Source organism: Pinus tabuliformis, chromosome 1_1, assembly GCF_031772625.1.
Source record: "Pinus tabuliformis cultivar Carrire ecotype Pingquan chromosome 1_1, CPIR1, whole genome shotgun sequence".
Taxonomy (NCBI): Eukaryota; Viridiplantae; Streptophyta; class Pinopsida; order Pinales; family Pinaceae; genus Pinus; species Pinus tabuliformis.
The window spans coordinates 364,810,576-364,824,460 of NC_142297.1; the positions used below are offsets into that span (position 1 = coordinate 364,810,576).

The following is a 13,885-nucleotide window of genomic DNA, read 5'->3' on the forward strand; positions in this document are numbered from 1 at the left end:
TTCCATTGGACATAATTAGTTGGGATTAATACTCCCTTGTCATTTAGATAAATTCCCCTTATTTATTTATTTTGGTCGAAAATCAAGTCATCACTAATTACTTTTCCAACCATTGTATAAGGATTGCAAGAAATCTCATTGGGATTTATGTTAGGGTCCAACCCTAACCCCCTTAATTATGTAATAGGGTCGAGTCATATTTATAGTTAGTCAAAGAGTCAATAAAGCTCGTATTAGTAATTATAAGTCGCTGACCGGCATTTAAGAAAGGGACCACAGTTAGTTGCAAATGAGCCATGGTATTAGATAGATGGTATTGAGAGAACCATGGTAATGACCCATGGTATTGTATTTATGAATCCTATATAAATGGTAGAGACTCCCCATTAAGATATATCGAGTCTTATTTTGTAATTGAGCTCTGCTATGTTGGAGGTTTCCCCCTTGAAGAGGTAAGTGAATACTGCTTTCATCTCTTAATAATAAAATACTTGTTGTTGTTCTCATTTTGTTCTATGTTCTGGGTTGTATTTCTTTGCATATTTGGTATTCTGGAATTTCTCGCAGGTCAGGAGCATAACAATTTATGAGTGGTACATGGAAAAGCCTCCATGTACAAGACTACCACACATATATTAATAATAATTAAAAAATATACCACACATATATTTCCTTCAGAGTATAGAGCTACATGTGATACCTAAATCCAATGCAAGATTACCTTATTATTAATAATAATTAAAAAGTATACCACATAGACAAAATTTTCATATAACCACACTAGACTTTCCTTCCAAAGTATAAAGCGACATGTGATACCTAAATCCACATGGTAAAATTCCACCAAAAGAAAAGGGTTTCTTGCAAGATTATGTGCGTCAGTGGGTCTCATGATAAAAGTAAAAGTTTTTGAATAGTCACAAATACTAAATAAATCACATTTATGATTAAACACTTCAATCTCAAAATGAATAACTCGTCTACCCAACAGGGCGTCCACAATATGTCATCCTCATGACACTGGTCATTGCATGATTGATGATGTCATTCATATAAATTTAATACATGAAAACTTCAAAACATGATCTTGGTTGGGAGTGTAGATGGTTTCCAAATCTGAGTTTGGAGTTTTCCTACTTCTATATAAGGCAGGCTATGCAATTGTATTTCTCACCTCTTGCTTACGGAATTTTCCCTACTCCAGTTCTAGGTATGGTTGTATATTTCTAATCTATGAGATATCATTGATTTGCTCATATTCTATGTCCACTTTAAGCATTGATTCATAGTAACTTATGAATGTCCACATTATGTATTGTTGAGCTGAAGCCATTTTTTTGTAGAAGTGGGAATCTTGTTGCCTTCAAAGGCGTTCTAGTTTCAATATCCGTAAGCCAACAACATGAACAATTTGCTACAAGCGGGGCATAACTTCAACAGCGATAACAACAAGGTTGACTGCAGGTTCAACAGTGGCGACAAGATCGTCATTGGGCCTGACACCGAGATTCATGGGAATCCCATCCTTAGTGACAATAACGGCAATAGTAGGAAGATCGATGACAATCCTGTCGTCGGCAACAATAACAACACCAAGAGTAACAACACCATGAACAATCCCGTTGTCGGCAACAATAAAAACACCAAGAGTAGCAACACCATGAAAAATCCTGTCATCGGCAACAATGACAACACCAAGTGCAACAACACCATGAACAACAATAACAAAGGTAGCGGCAACAACAGCCCGATAAAATTGTAGAGAAACTTATGACACCAGGTAATGGCAACTTAGCTAGACCAGCTTATAATAAGTGGCTTTTATTTTCCTCTCTGAAATTTATGCTTCGCTTTTGCTTCACTACTGCACTATATGCACAAATATGTCATCGTTAATAATTTTGGCATTAAATATATCATGAGTTTCTTTTCCTTAGGGTTAATTACATTGTCATTGCATGGCAGGTATGGGAGAGAATAAATGTAGTCGAAGATTATCTCTTTATCTAAGACTGACTATGTGTTGATATATAGTTAGTTTAAAGCCAAATAGTCTACTTATAAGGCATTCCCATATCAATTCAAGGTTTTGGTTAAGTACATTATTATTGCATGCTAGTTATGGGAAAGAATAAATGTAGTCAAAGATTATTTGTTTATCTAAGACTGACTATGTGTTGATATATAGTTAGTTTAAAGCCAAATACTCTATTTACTTATAAATATAAGAAGATGGATGCTGGTATATTGTAATTCTGATTTATGTATGAGAAAAACCTACCTGTGTGGTTACTTTGTTTTAATGATTTTATGGTCAAGTCGTGATATCTCCTAATAAGTAGTTAATTGAATAATTAGTTAAATAAACAAAATAAATAAAAAATTATGAATAAAAACTTAAATTTAATGTATATATTCATTTAAATGTATCTAATTAAATTTAAGTGTATCTATTGTTACATATTTATATATATTTATGTGATATCTTGCTTCATATTTCTTCAGTGCAGTACATGCAGTTAAATATTTCTTCAGTGTAGTATATGCACAAATATGTCATGGTTCATGATTTCGCTTTCTTTTCGGTCTACACAAAGGCGTCATCGATTTCTTTTCTTTTGGTTTTGGTTAAGTACATTATTATTGCATGGTAGGTATGGGAAGGAATAAATGTAGTGCAAGATTATCGGTTTATCTAGGACTGACTATGTGTTGATATACAGTTAGTTTACACTACTACATAAAGGAGGGTTTTAAGACAATATTTGAGACAATTTTTGGGTAATTTCTCTTAACTTAAGACAAAAAAAAATTGTGTATTGTCTTAAATATTATCTTTTAAGCACGTGTCTAAAAAATTATTGTCTTAAAAAATAGTGTCTTAAAGATTATTGTCTTAAAAATATTGTCCTAAAGTATATTGTTTTAAAGATTATTGTCTTAAAAAATATTGTCTCTATAAAGAGAGTATATAGCACAACCATTATTGTCTCTTAGGAGACAATTTCATTTTTGTCTCTCTAAAGAGAGCACTCAGATTAGAGACAATATGTCTTTAATACTAGCTATTGTCTCTCTAGAGATAATAATTTTTTTATTTAAAGATCACTTTTGTCTCTTTAGAGACAATATAAAACAATGAATCCAAAAATATCTCACAATTGAAATAAATCGATATAAAAAACATTTAACTAAAAATGAACTACAAAATCATTGATTAATTCATGTTAGTGCACAGTGGAATTGAACCACCAACCTCCTAAAGCAGCCGGTCTTCCATTGAGCTAGCACACTTTAAAAAATTATGTGAAGATTTATGTCAATCCTTAAAATTACATTTATAGTCATTGATTTTAAATTAAAGAAAAAAGTTAAAAGATAAAAATTAAAAACTATGAACAAACCCAAACACCAAACCAAGTGAAGAGTTATGGCAATCCTTAAAATTACATTTATAGTTGTTGATTTTAAATTAAAGAAAAGTGATAAAAATTAAAAACTACGAACACACCCAAACACCAAACCCAAACATTTTGTGGAAGCTCTGAAATTTGTGACCAAGGCACTGGTGTCTTTGCACACCCTTTTGTTTATGCACAGGGTTCTCAGGTGGGATAACGTGATGAAGAACATTGAATCAGATGAGTGGTTTATAATAGATTTTGAGGATGCCATTGGTGCACCTCAGATTTACCCTCATAATCTTAGTGGCTTGAACCATGCTTTTGAGATGTCTAGGGGTGTTCATGGGGTTAAAGTTGATGTGTGGAGTACTGGCCACCTTATCAAGACAAGTGGGCTGAATGTGTCTGAGATGTTAAGGAATTTACAGAATAGATGCTCAGAACATGACCCAGATTAAAGGCCTTTTGCTGCAAATTTCTATGATCAACTTCTTTTGTTGCAGTCTTCCCTGCCTAATTACTGAGATTAGACATTGCCAACTATGGTCGATTCTCAATCCTATGTATTCCATTATTACTATTCATAGGATCCAGAATCACATGATTATTGAATGTTGTATTATCAGAAAATTTGATATATCTAACAAAGAACTTGTTTAAGATTGTACACAAGGAAGACACCCCTTCCTAGAATGCCATTAGTTCACAATGGTGATCTCATGTAAACAGGCTGCACTGTTCATAAAATTAAGCTGCGTATCATAGCCTTGACATTGGATTCTAATGGAAATAAGCATATTTCCATTTTGTTCTCTGATAGGGGGATTTTTAAAAATGGGTGTTCTAACTTGTAGCTTTGATATAATTCGATTTTTAATTCAATGAACTACATGATTATTCTGTTAAAATTGAAATGATGTGTTTCATAGTTTGGTGTATACCACGCTAGAGAAATTGAAGCAACAACTTTCTCCCTTTTTTTCATTCAAATAAATTATATATAAAGAAAGCTTTATTTTTTTATGGTTTATGGTGAAGGACAGATGATATTTAATGCTCAGCGTATCAAAGAGTATTGAATGTTAAAGACCCTGTAGTGAAAGGAAAAGCACAAAGAAGGGCAGATGATATTTAATGCTCAACGTATCAAACAATAATGAATGTTAAAGACCCTGTAGTGAAAGGAAAAGCACAAAAAATAATTGAGGACTCAATTGTCCATAATACACAAGCGCAATTTACCCATTTAGAAGGCCCCACATAGTTTTACATCATATAATAACTAAAAATAATAATAACCTGAATAGCCTAAATACAAACATCCCATGTAAGACTAGTGATAGAACAGCCCAGAGTGCACCAAGACATTTTCAATTCATTTGGAGACCAATTTCTGCAGTCTCATGAAAGAAAAAAAGGTTTTGCAGTTGGCCCCCATTTCTAACATTCAACACAACTGGAGATGAATAGCCAAAATAGAGTAGCTCAATGCACCCTTTAAAAATTTCGGTTTGTTTTCCATTTTTCTGCATTATATCATATAGACATGTTATGCTCAATTGAAAAAATGATTCATCAATACCACCAAAGCAAAATCTCACTGTTTCAATCCACTCCAAACTTATTTCATCAACTACATAGGTTTATACACACATGCATCTTATGATGGAAGAGAAAAAGGCTATGCAAGGTACTGGAAACTTTAGATTCAATCTCAGAGGGAAAAAGTAGAAGGAAAAAATAAAATCGAGATCTAAAACATTGCTATATAAGTGGGGAAAGGGAAAACAAAAGTGATACAATGAATCTTGTTCTTCCTCAATTGAATGAAACTATGAAATTACAAATATGTAATGTAGGAATACATTGATTTTCATCCAGACTCCAACTTAAACTCTATCCACTAATTTCTCCAAGAAATATAAAAATACGAATGTAAGAATAAGCCAACTGTCAACAACCATATAGGTAAGGCAGGTCTACCCTTCCCTAAGGGTAGGTGCCGAATAGAACTACGAGATTCTTCCATTAAGTCTAGCAACCTTGTTAGATCCTTTGGGGGTAGTGACTAGGCCGAGAGTACCCTAGATGACCTTGCCAGTATGACCTTATAATAAACATGCAGACTGTAATTGAGACCAAAAGGGATTTAGGAGTGCATCATGCTACATTGAGAGAGCCTCAGGTGACCAGGTCATTATGAACCTAATCGTAAACAAGTAGATTGTAATTGATCAAGAATTGTCGCACAAAATATTACATTTGTTGAACCTCGAGCTTTACCAACTCATGCCCAAACAATAAATGTATCTAGAAAAAAAACTGAAATAACTAATTTGAGGATGTTCTAGTTTCAATTTTTCCTTGAAATAATTTGCCCAATACTATTGGAAAAACAATATATGTAAACCAATCAAAATGTCCATATCCAAAAGACTGAAAGAATATGAAGATGAAGTGTGGGTTTACTGAAAAAACCACTCTTTTCCTCAAACCTGCTCTTAAGGGCTATAACAAATCATTCTCAAGCCGCCCACGGACAAGCAAAAATTCAATCAATCCACAGATGCCCCAATAAATCAAAAAAATAATACATAGAGAAAGGAACGGGCAAAATGTTTTCAAAAAAGATAAGAAAAAAACCAATTTAAAAATAATTGAATAAAATAAAATAATCCGAAAAAGATGTTTTCAAAGTGCATGAGAACTTACCCTCTCAAGATCATCCTGGATTTCCTGCAGCTTTTCAATGGAGAGAACAAGCTCACTGTCTATGTGCTCTTCCTATTCCCCTTTGGATCTCTTGGATTTGTCCATCCTGCCTAGTCCTTTTGACCCAAAAGTCCTAAAAATCCAACAGAGTCGAAGGCACAGGCAGAGTGGCAAAGAGGGAATGGTCCTAGCATTCAGTATTACCTCCAGTAACGTTGCATGCTCCATCATGCCATTCTCAATGAAGAAAACTTCCAAATCTTAAAATTTAGATCCTAGCATTCATTATTACCTCTAGAAATGTTGCATGCTCCATCCTGCCATCCTCAGTGAAGAAAACTTCAAATGAAATATTATCATTAAAATACCAAACAAGTTGTTGATTATTTTTTACTTCGACCTACAAAAGAGCATTTTCCAGTCCAAGAGATATGTTTTGAAACAATACCATTGGTAGGAGTGTCTGTGCTAAGTTACCAGGTTGCAATGGTGGCACCTAATTTTCCATGAACGAAACATAGAAAAAGGACTCAAAATAGATGTGCATCTACATCCTATTAAACTAGCAATATTTACAGTAAATAGAACTAATATCTCAACTATTTTCACATTTTAAGAACTGCACCTATAGAGGTCCAGCAGTTGCAAGACCAAAAGAATTATTCTAAAGCTTCAAGCTATAAAAAATTTTACCATCACGCCATATAAGTTTCCCATTGATCTGAATGCCTTGACACACTAATGATGCAAGTAAAACAGGTAATGGAGCCTTGCACAAAGCATTAACCAAATATCAAAAGTTACTTTAATCAGGTTGATGCTTATGATATTAAATACAATTCACATCTAACAACAATAAAGCCAATTTTTTCCATTTGTTATTTACAAAATGAAATGGAGTTGACTATCTAATACCCACCCAGAGCCTACTGCTCACTAATCTCTAGGTACAAGTGCATTGCTTAAACCTATCAAATAACCAAGAAGATCTAGGATAGGAGGTGGAGTTGCTGCTATGGGTACTGCCCTCGATTGAACATTGGGACCTTTGGCAGGTGAAACATTGATTTCTGTCTTAGTGGCTAATACTTCTCATATGGAAGGTAATAGTTTACTTGCAAGTTTAGAGGTAACAAGGTACATTGGGAGGTAACAAGGCACAAGGTACATATGGAAAGACATCTGGGAGGTAACCTGTACAAGCATAAAAAGTGCTTAGAAGAATATATGTGTGCTCTGACTTCTCAGCAACATCGAGCAAAGACTTAATTTCAAAAATAAATTCCTTAATGATCTCTATACCTATTACTTACCCATTCAGATAGAAGTGTTGAGCGTGACAATTGCCAAAAAAACATATTATTATTGGACATATTGGAAGAAAACTCCTTGAAATAAGCATAAAATATAATACTTATACTAGAAAAACCTATGCAAATGCAAACATCTCAAACAATGACAGATGAACTTAAGCCTTTTCATTGAAATAACTTACCAATTCTCTTGTATCCATTTTAGAATGCAAACTAAATCCCAAAACTTAGAAGAATGGCCATTCCTGAACTTCTTTCCTTCTCATTCTCCAGCTCAAAATGGTGAGCCCCATGCTTGTGATCATAGGGCATAATAGAAATGGCAACCAACAATCCAAATTATGCCATCAGCTGCAAATCCTTCTATGCTAAGTATTTATTGTAGCTTTTCTAGAGGATATAGAGCTTGTACCATGCATAAGCATGATACAAATGACTTTCTAATATCTAAAATATCTTTGTTAACTTTGAATAGTAGATTCTCGTCATTTGAGGTTTAGGAATCTTCTTGACCATAAATAGTGCCATGAATATCTTTTATAGAGTGAAAATCTTCCTACATATCATACGCCATCTGTCATAAGAAATAGTATAAGGCAAAAAATATTAAAAATAAAAATAATTTAGCTCACAGATCCTACAGTAGGTTCATGAAATTCCATTCAACCCAAAGCTTCCTTTGCAATAGGGTATTCTCTAATAATTAATTCCTACAAGGTCAAACTATATCAACCTTCCCATATAGACAAATATAATCCTATATCTAATTCAATAGATAACATTTTAGATTTTTGGCCCCCATTCGATAGTGATACCTTCTTAAAGGTGTGCCAAAAATCTACTCAAAATGAAATTATAACTATTTACATCATGGGCAATATGGGTAAAATCCCAACCAAAGATAAATGGTTTCTAGAATATGATTTTTCTACACATTTCCCTCATCCTATTTCACATTTCCCTCATCCCATTTCACAATGGCAGCCAACAATCCAAATGATGCCATCAGCTACAAATCCTTCTATGCTAAGTATTTATTCTAGCTTTTCTGGAGGATATAGAGCTTGTACCATGCATAAGCATGATACAAATGACTTTCTAATATCCAAAATATCCTAGTTAACTTTGAATAGCAGATTGTTGTCATTTGAGGTTTAGGAATCTTCTTGACCATACACAAGGCCATGAATATCTTCTATATAGTGAAAAGCTTCCTACATATCATATGCCATCCATCATAAGAAATAGTATAAGGAAAAAATATATTAAAAATAAAAAATTTAGCTCACAGATTATATAGTAGGTTCATGACATTTCATTTAACCCAAAGCTTCCTCTAAAATAGGGTATTCTCCAATACTTAATTCCTACAAGCTCAAACTATATCAACCTTCCCACCTACACAAATATAATCCTATATCTAATTCAATGGATAACATTTTAGATTTCTACCCCCCATTCGATAATGATACCTTCTTAAAGGTGTGCCAAAAATCTACTCAACATGACATTATAACTATTTACATCATGGGAAATATGGATAAACTCCCAGCCAAGATAAATGTATTCTGCCTTTTTCCCATAAGCATTTATTAGAATACCCTTTTTACTTGAGAGAATATCCTTTGGATAGTGGGATACAATCTTTAGTTCTAGTGAGGGCATCCAAAAATCACCCTTGGACAATCGACTGCTAGCATCGTTACAACAGTCTTTTCTCACTGACTTGATACTTGTCTCATGGGAGTTTTCCTTGAGGGTCTTTTGCGCAACACTTTGCCTTAAGGGAAAAGTGTGTATACATTGTTGTATGTAATCTTTTTCTTCCATATTATCAATACAGGAAGATATAGATACACTAATTGAATATGCAATAAGTGCGAAATCAGACAGCTCAAACTATTCACACTTTGTGTTTTCATCGAAGTTGGCTGATGTTGCATGTTCTTCATCAGAATTTGTCCATACTACTATATTTTCTTTTTCTACAGTACAACTTTCATCCACACTGTCCCGTGAATGAGATTTCTCCTCATTCATTTCTTCAACCTTATCCTCATTGTACACCATACTCAACAATCATCATTCTAGTACAGAACAACCTCTGGATATAATTGGTGAATAATTATAGTTAATGGGTTCTCATGCAACGGTTCCAAATACCAATGGAACAACATATACTTTGAATCACTCAAGTAATGAATCTCAATTTAACAACATTATAATATAATTACATTCTACCATAAATACTCATCAAGAATGCTTTGCCTTGTAGATTTCAGCACCCATGTATTCGATGGATTTATGGGAATGAAGGGAAATTGGAAAGCCAATGATCTCCTACAGTTATGTATGGCCTTGTCTAGTACCTATGGCCTCTTAGACAGCCAAGATTGAGCTAAAACACACCCCACCAAATGAAAATAATGCTCATGGGAGAGGGAAATGACTCTAGTAAGTAGAAATCCACCCAAGAATGCTTAAGAACACTCCAGGTAAGGAGAGAGAAATTCTTAACAGTCATACAGAAACCAAATTAGCAACTCCTTGAGGAAATACAATAGCTATAGAACCATGGCAGTTGATCTCTAACTCAGCAAGAAATTGGATTATGAGTAACTCAGAGTTAATGCATTTCATAGAGCATCAATCAATAAAGAGTTTTTGAGTGATGCTAATAGAAATTCAATGGAGAGTTATTTATTTTAGCCATGAGCACAAAGACGGGGAGGACATATACTATAACTAAGGAGTAAGAATGGTGATAACTCATACACCATAAGTTTATTATATCTTAGAAACATATATTAGATGAAAGCCTAGCACATTTCCTTCATTGTCAAAAGAGAGATGTCCATGTGCAAATTAACCCTCGCTCCATGTGAGATTATTGTAGCATAGTTGCTATGGGAAAATGAAGGAATTGCTCATGGCAGTTAGACACTGAATGGAGCTACTTTCAGTGTTGTCCAATTAGGGCTATTGCATCTTGTCATAGGCAAAGATTGCTGGACATTTCATCATTACAAAGGCAACAATCCAAGCATAGTCACTCTTTCTTTAGTTAAGTCAAAGCTCATGGAGAATGATATCCAGGTGTTTTAGCCTATATTCGACCACTTTTGGGTAGCAACCAAGAAAGTGAAAAATCTCGAAGTCTATAATCCAATGGGAGAAGAAAAACCGAGGATAAAAAGAAGTCTACAACACTTGAAGAAACCGAAGTCTGTGACTAAGCTGAATCTCAATCTAAAGCTATCTATTTGCAGTAGGATTTGAATATCTCTGGTAAAGAGTCAAGGGTTCGCTGTAGTAGCTGAGGATCTGTAATAGAAGGCAAAGAGTTTGTAATTGGAAGTCATCGTATTATAATAAAAGACTAAACTTGCAATAAGGATAGAAATTCAGAAGCTGCTTCTGACTTTGACTAGGCAGAGATTCAACTATTGACCTTGACTTAAAGGGGAGGGCTGACTTGGAGGGACTATTTGGTCTTCTGTTGGTTATCTCATTTTGAATAAATTCAATAAGAGGAGGATTGTTGGGTTTTCCCCTGTTGAGAGGTTTTTCCCTGACTTGAAAGCCTAAATCTCTGTGTCTTGTACTTCTTTGTGTTCTTGGAAGAATAGCTTGTGTAATTACTCGATGAAAGCGAAATATTAACTAACAAAGAAAAGAATACTTATATAGGAGTTTACTTCCAATATGAAGGAATACAATGAGGACATAAAATTTGTAAATCTTAAACTCGGCTAGGCCACTGCACCTCCAAAAACCTGACTCATTAAGCCATAATCTATAAACCTTTTGTGGAACTCCAAAAAAAAATGAATCATAATGAATTATCAAAATGAATAGAGACAGACAAGACTTCCACAATCAAGGGCCTTTACGCTTTACATCTAACAATCTGTTGCAGTATGAATATTGAGGTCACAACTATTCATTTATATTGCACTTTTGTAAGAAAGGATGATCATATTTTATATATTTTGTTGAGTAAGCCCTGTACTTTGCTGTTGCCAGATCTAACCAAGGTTTCATGTTCCCATTGTAATGAACAATAACTGCATTGTCAATCTCTGAACAGTCCATGCGAGGATTATATCCTAAACCCAACACATGCCAAGACTTGTCCAAAGGATGGGTCAAGCCATAAAACGTTCAATGCAAGGGGTACTATTCCGAGCTTCCACAACACTCTATCCTCATTTTGACATACAATAAAATAAAAACTTAGAAATTCAACAAAGAAAAACCCATTAATTTTTCTAGCTAATTACTTTGGATTTACTTCAAATACTTTAAAGTAAGCATCACAGAAACTAACATAAATAAACAACACTACACACTTACCGTGTTCTACCACTTGTTTATATTCTAGTTATATCTTGTTTCTCCCATTCTTTGAGATCAAATACATTCATCCCATATTCCCAACCACAAGCATTAGGATCAAAGTGCCTAGCTATGTGCGGATTAGAAAAATTAAGGTATTTGTCAAACCGGCGAAAGCTTTCTCCACAAGTTTCCATTGAACCATTAACCTTTCCATGAAGATCTACTGACCACAAGGGTGTCAAATCTTTCTGCACCACAATATCATCATCCAAGAAAAGGATGTTTTCCATTTTTTGATAAACTTGTGGAAGATAGAAATGAAGATAATTTAGCATGGATAAATATTTTGGATTTATATATTTCAAATTGGAATAACGTGATGAGAGTGTAGTCGAGTGATCTGCCTTAATATAATACTCTTTCATAGCTTTGGCTTCAAGTTGGTGAAGCACAGGGCAATAGGAGGAATTGAGCCAGTTAAAATCATCAACATTTTCTACATGTGTCGTAGCTTTCCCTTGGGGATTAAGTAAAAACCACATTTTCATGGCCCCAAAATTTAACTTGTCTGTGACGAGATGAAATACATTTTTCTCATATTCATGCAAACACATGTAAATCACCTACAATGAGATCCAAATATTAAATGTAAAATGCAACAAAACTGTTGGACTTCCAAACTTTAGAGTAATTTAAATTTTAACACTTCACCTTAGCATTCATGAAAGTTGAATTCACAACCACAGATGTAGCTAATACATTGTCAGAAATTAATGCATAGTGATAAAGAGTCGGATCCTCCAACTTGTCCTTTTTAAGAAATTATCACTTTTCAAGAGGAAGAAAGTAATAATCTATGGTCAATCGCATGGACAGACAGTGCAGGCCCTTGGGAACAGACTTTGTTGCCACCTGACTTAAAAATTTACTTTGCTTTATTAAGGTCCTTACTTTCTCGTCTGTAGACTGAAGCATGGCTTGCAACTTCTTTGTTACTATCACACAGTCATAAAATTGTTCTCTAGCCTTGGATAGGACATGACCCGTAGCCTTGATATTCTCAGGTGCACTGAAACATTCATATCAATTATCGTCCATGAGAAAGAGAATGAAAAGAAGAAAGATTGACACACAGACTGCAACTTTAAAAGAAACAAAGGATATGAACACTAGATGCAAATGGAACCACTTACTACTCTTGATTTAGAAGCAGCCAATGCGAAAATCCAGGGGGTAGTGTTCCAAACTTCCACAACACTCTATCCTCATTCTGACATACAATAAAAGAAAAACTTAGAAATCGAAGAAAGAAAACCCATTAAGTTTTCTAGCTAATTACTTCAGATTTACTTCAAATACTTTAAAGTAAGCATCACATCAATTAACATAAATAAACCACACTACACTCTTACTATGTTCTGCCACTTGTGATATATTCCAGTTATATCTTGTTTCTTCCATTCTTTCGGATCAAATACATTCATCCCATATGCCCAACCACAAGCATTAGGATCAAAGTGCCTGGCTATGTGAGGATTGGAAAAATTAAGGTATTTGTCAAACCGGTGAAAGATTTCTCCACAAGTTTCCACTGAACCATTAACCTTGCCATGAAGATCTACTGACCACAAGGCTGTCAAATATTTCTGCACCACAATATCATCATCCCAGAAAAGGATCTTGACTAGTTTGGGATAAACTTGTGGAAGATTGAAACGATGATGATTTAGCATGGATAAATATTTTGGATTTCTATATTTTAAATTGGAGGAACCTGCTGAGAGTGTAGTTGGGTGATCTGCCTTGAAATAATACTCTTTCATAGCTGCGGATTCAAGTTGGCGAAGAATAGGGCAATAGGAGGAATTGAGCCATTTAAAATCATCAACATTTTCTACATGTATTACATGTTTCTTTGGGGGATTACGTAAAACCACATTTTCGTGGCCCAAAAATTTAACTTGTCTGTGATGATATGAAATACATGTTTCTAAGATTCCTACAAACACAAGTAAATCACCTACAATGAGATCCAAATATTAAATGTGAAATTCATCAAAACTATTGTACTTCCAAACTTTAAAGTATTTTAAATTAATAATACTTCACCTTAGC

General features: G+C 34.2%; 1 pseudogene; it reads right to left on the reverse strand.

Moving 5' to 3' along the window:
• Positions 1–11,368: 11,368 nt before the first annotated feature.
• Positions 11,369–13,593, reverse strand: LOC149213116 (polygalacturonate 4-alpha-galacturonosyltransferase-like; annotated as a pseudogene).
• Between the last annotated feature and the right edge of the window lie 292 nt (positions 13,594–13,885).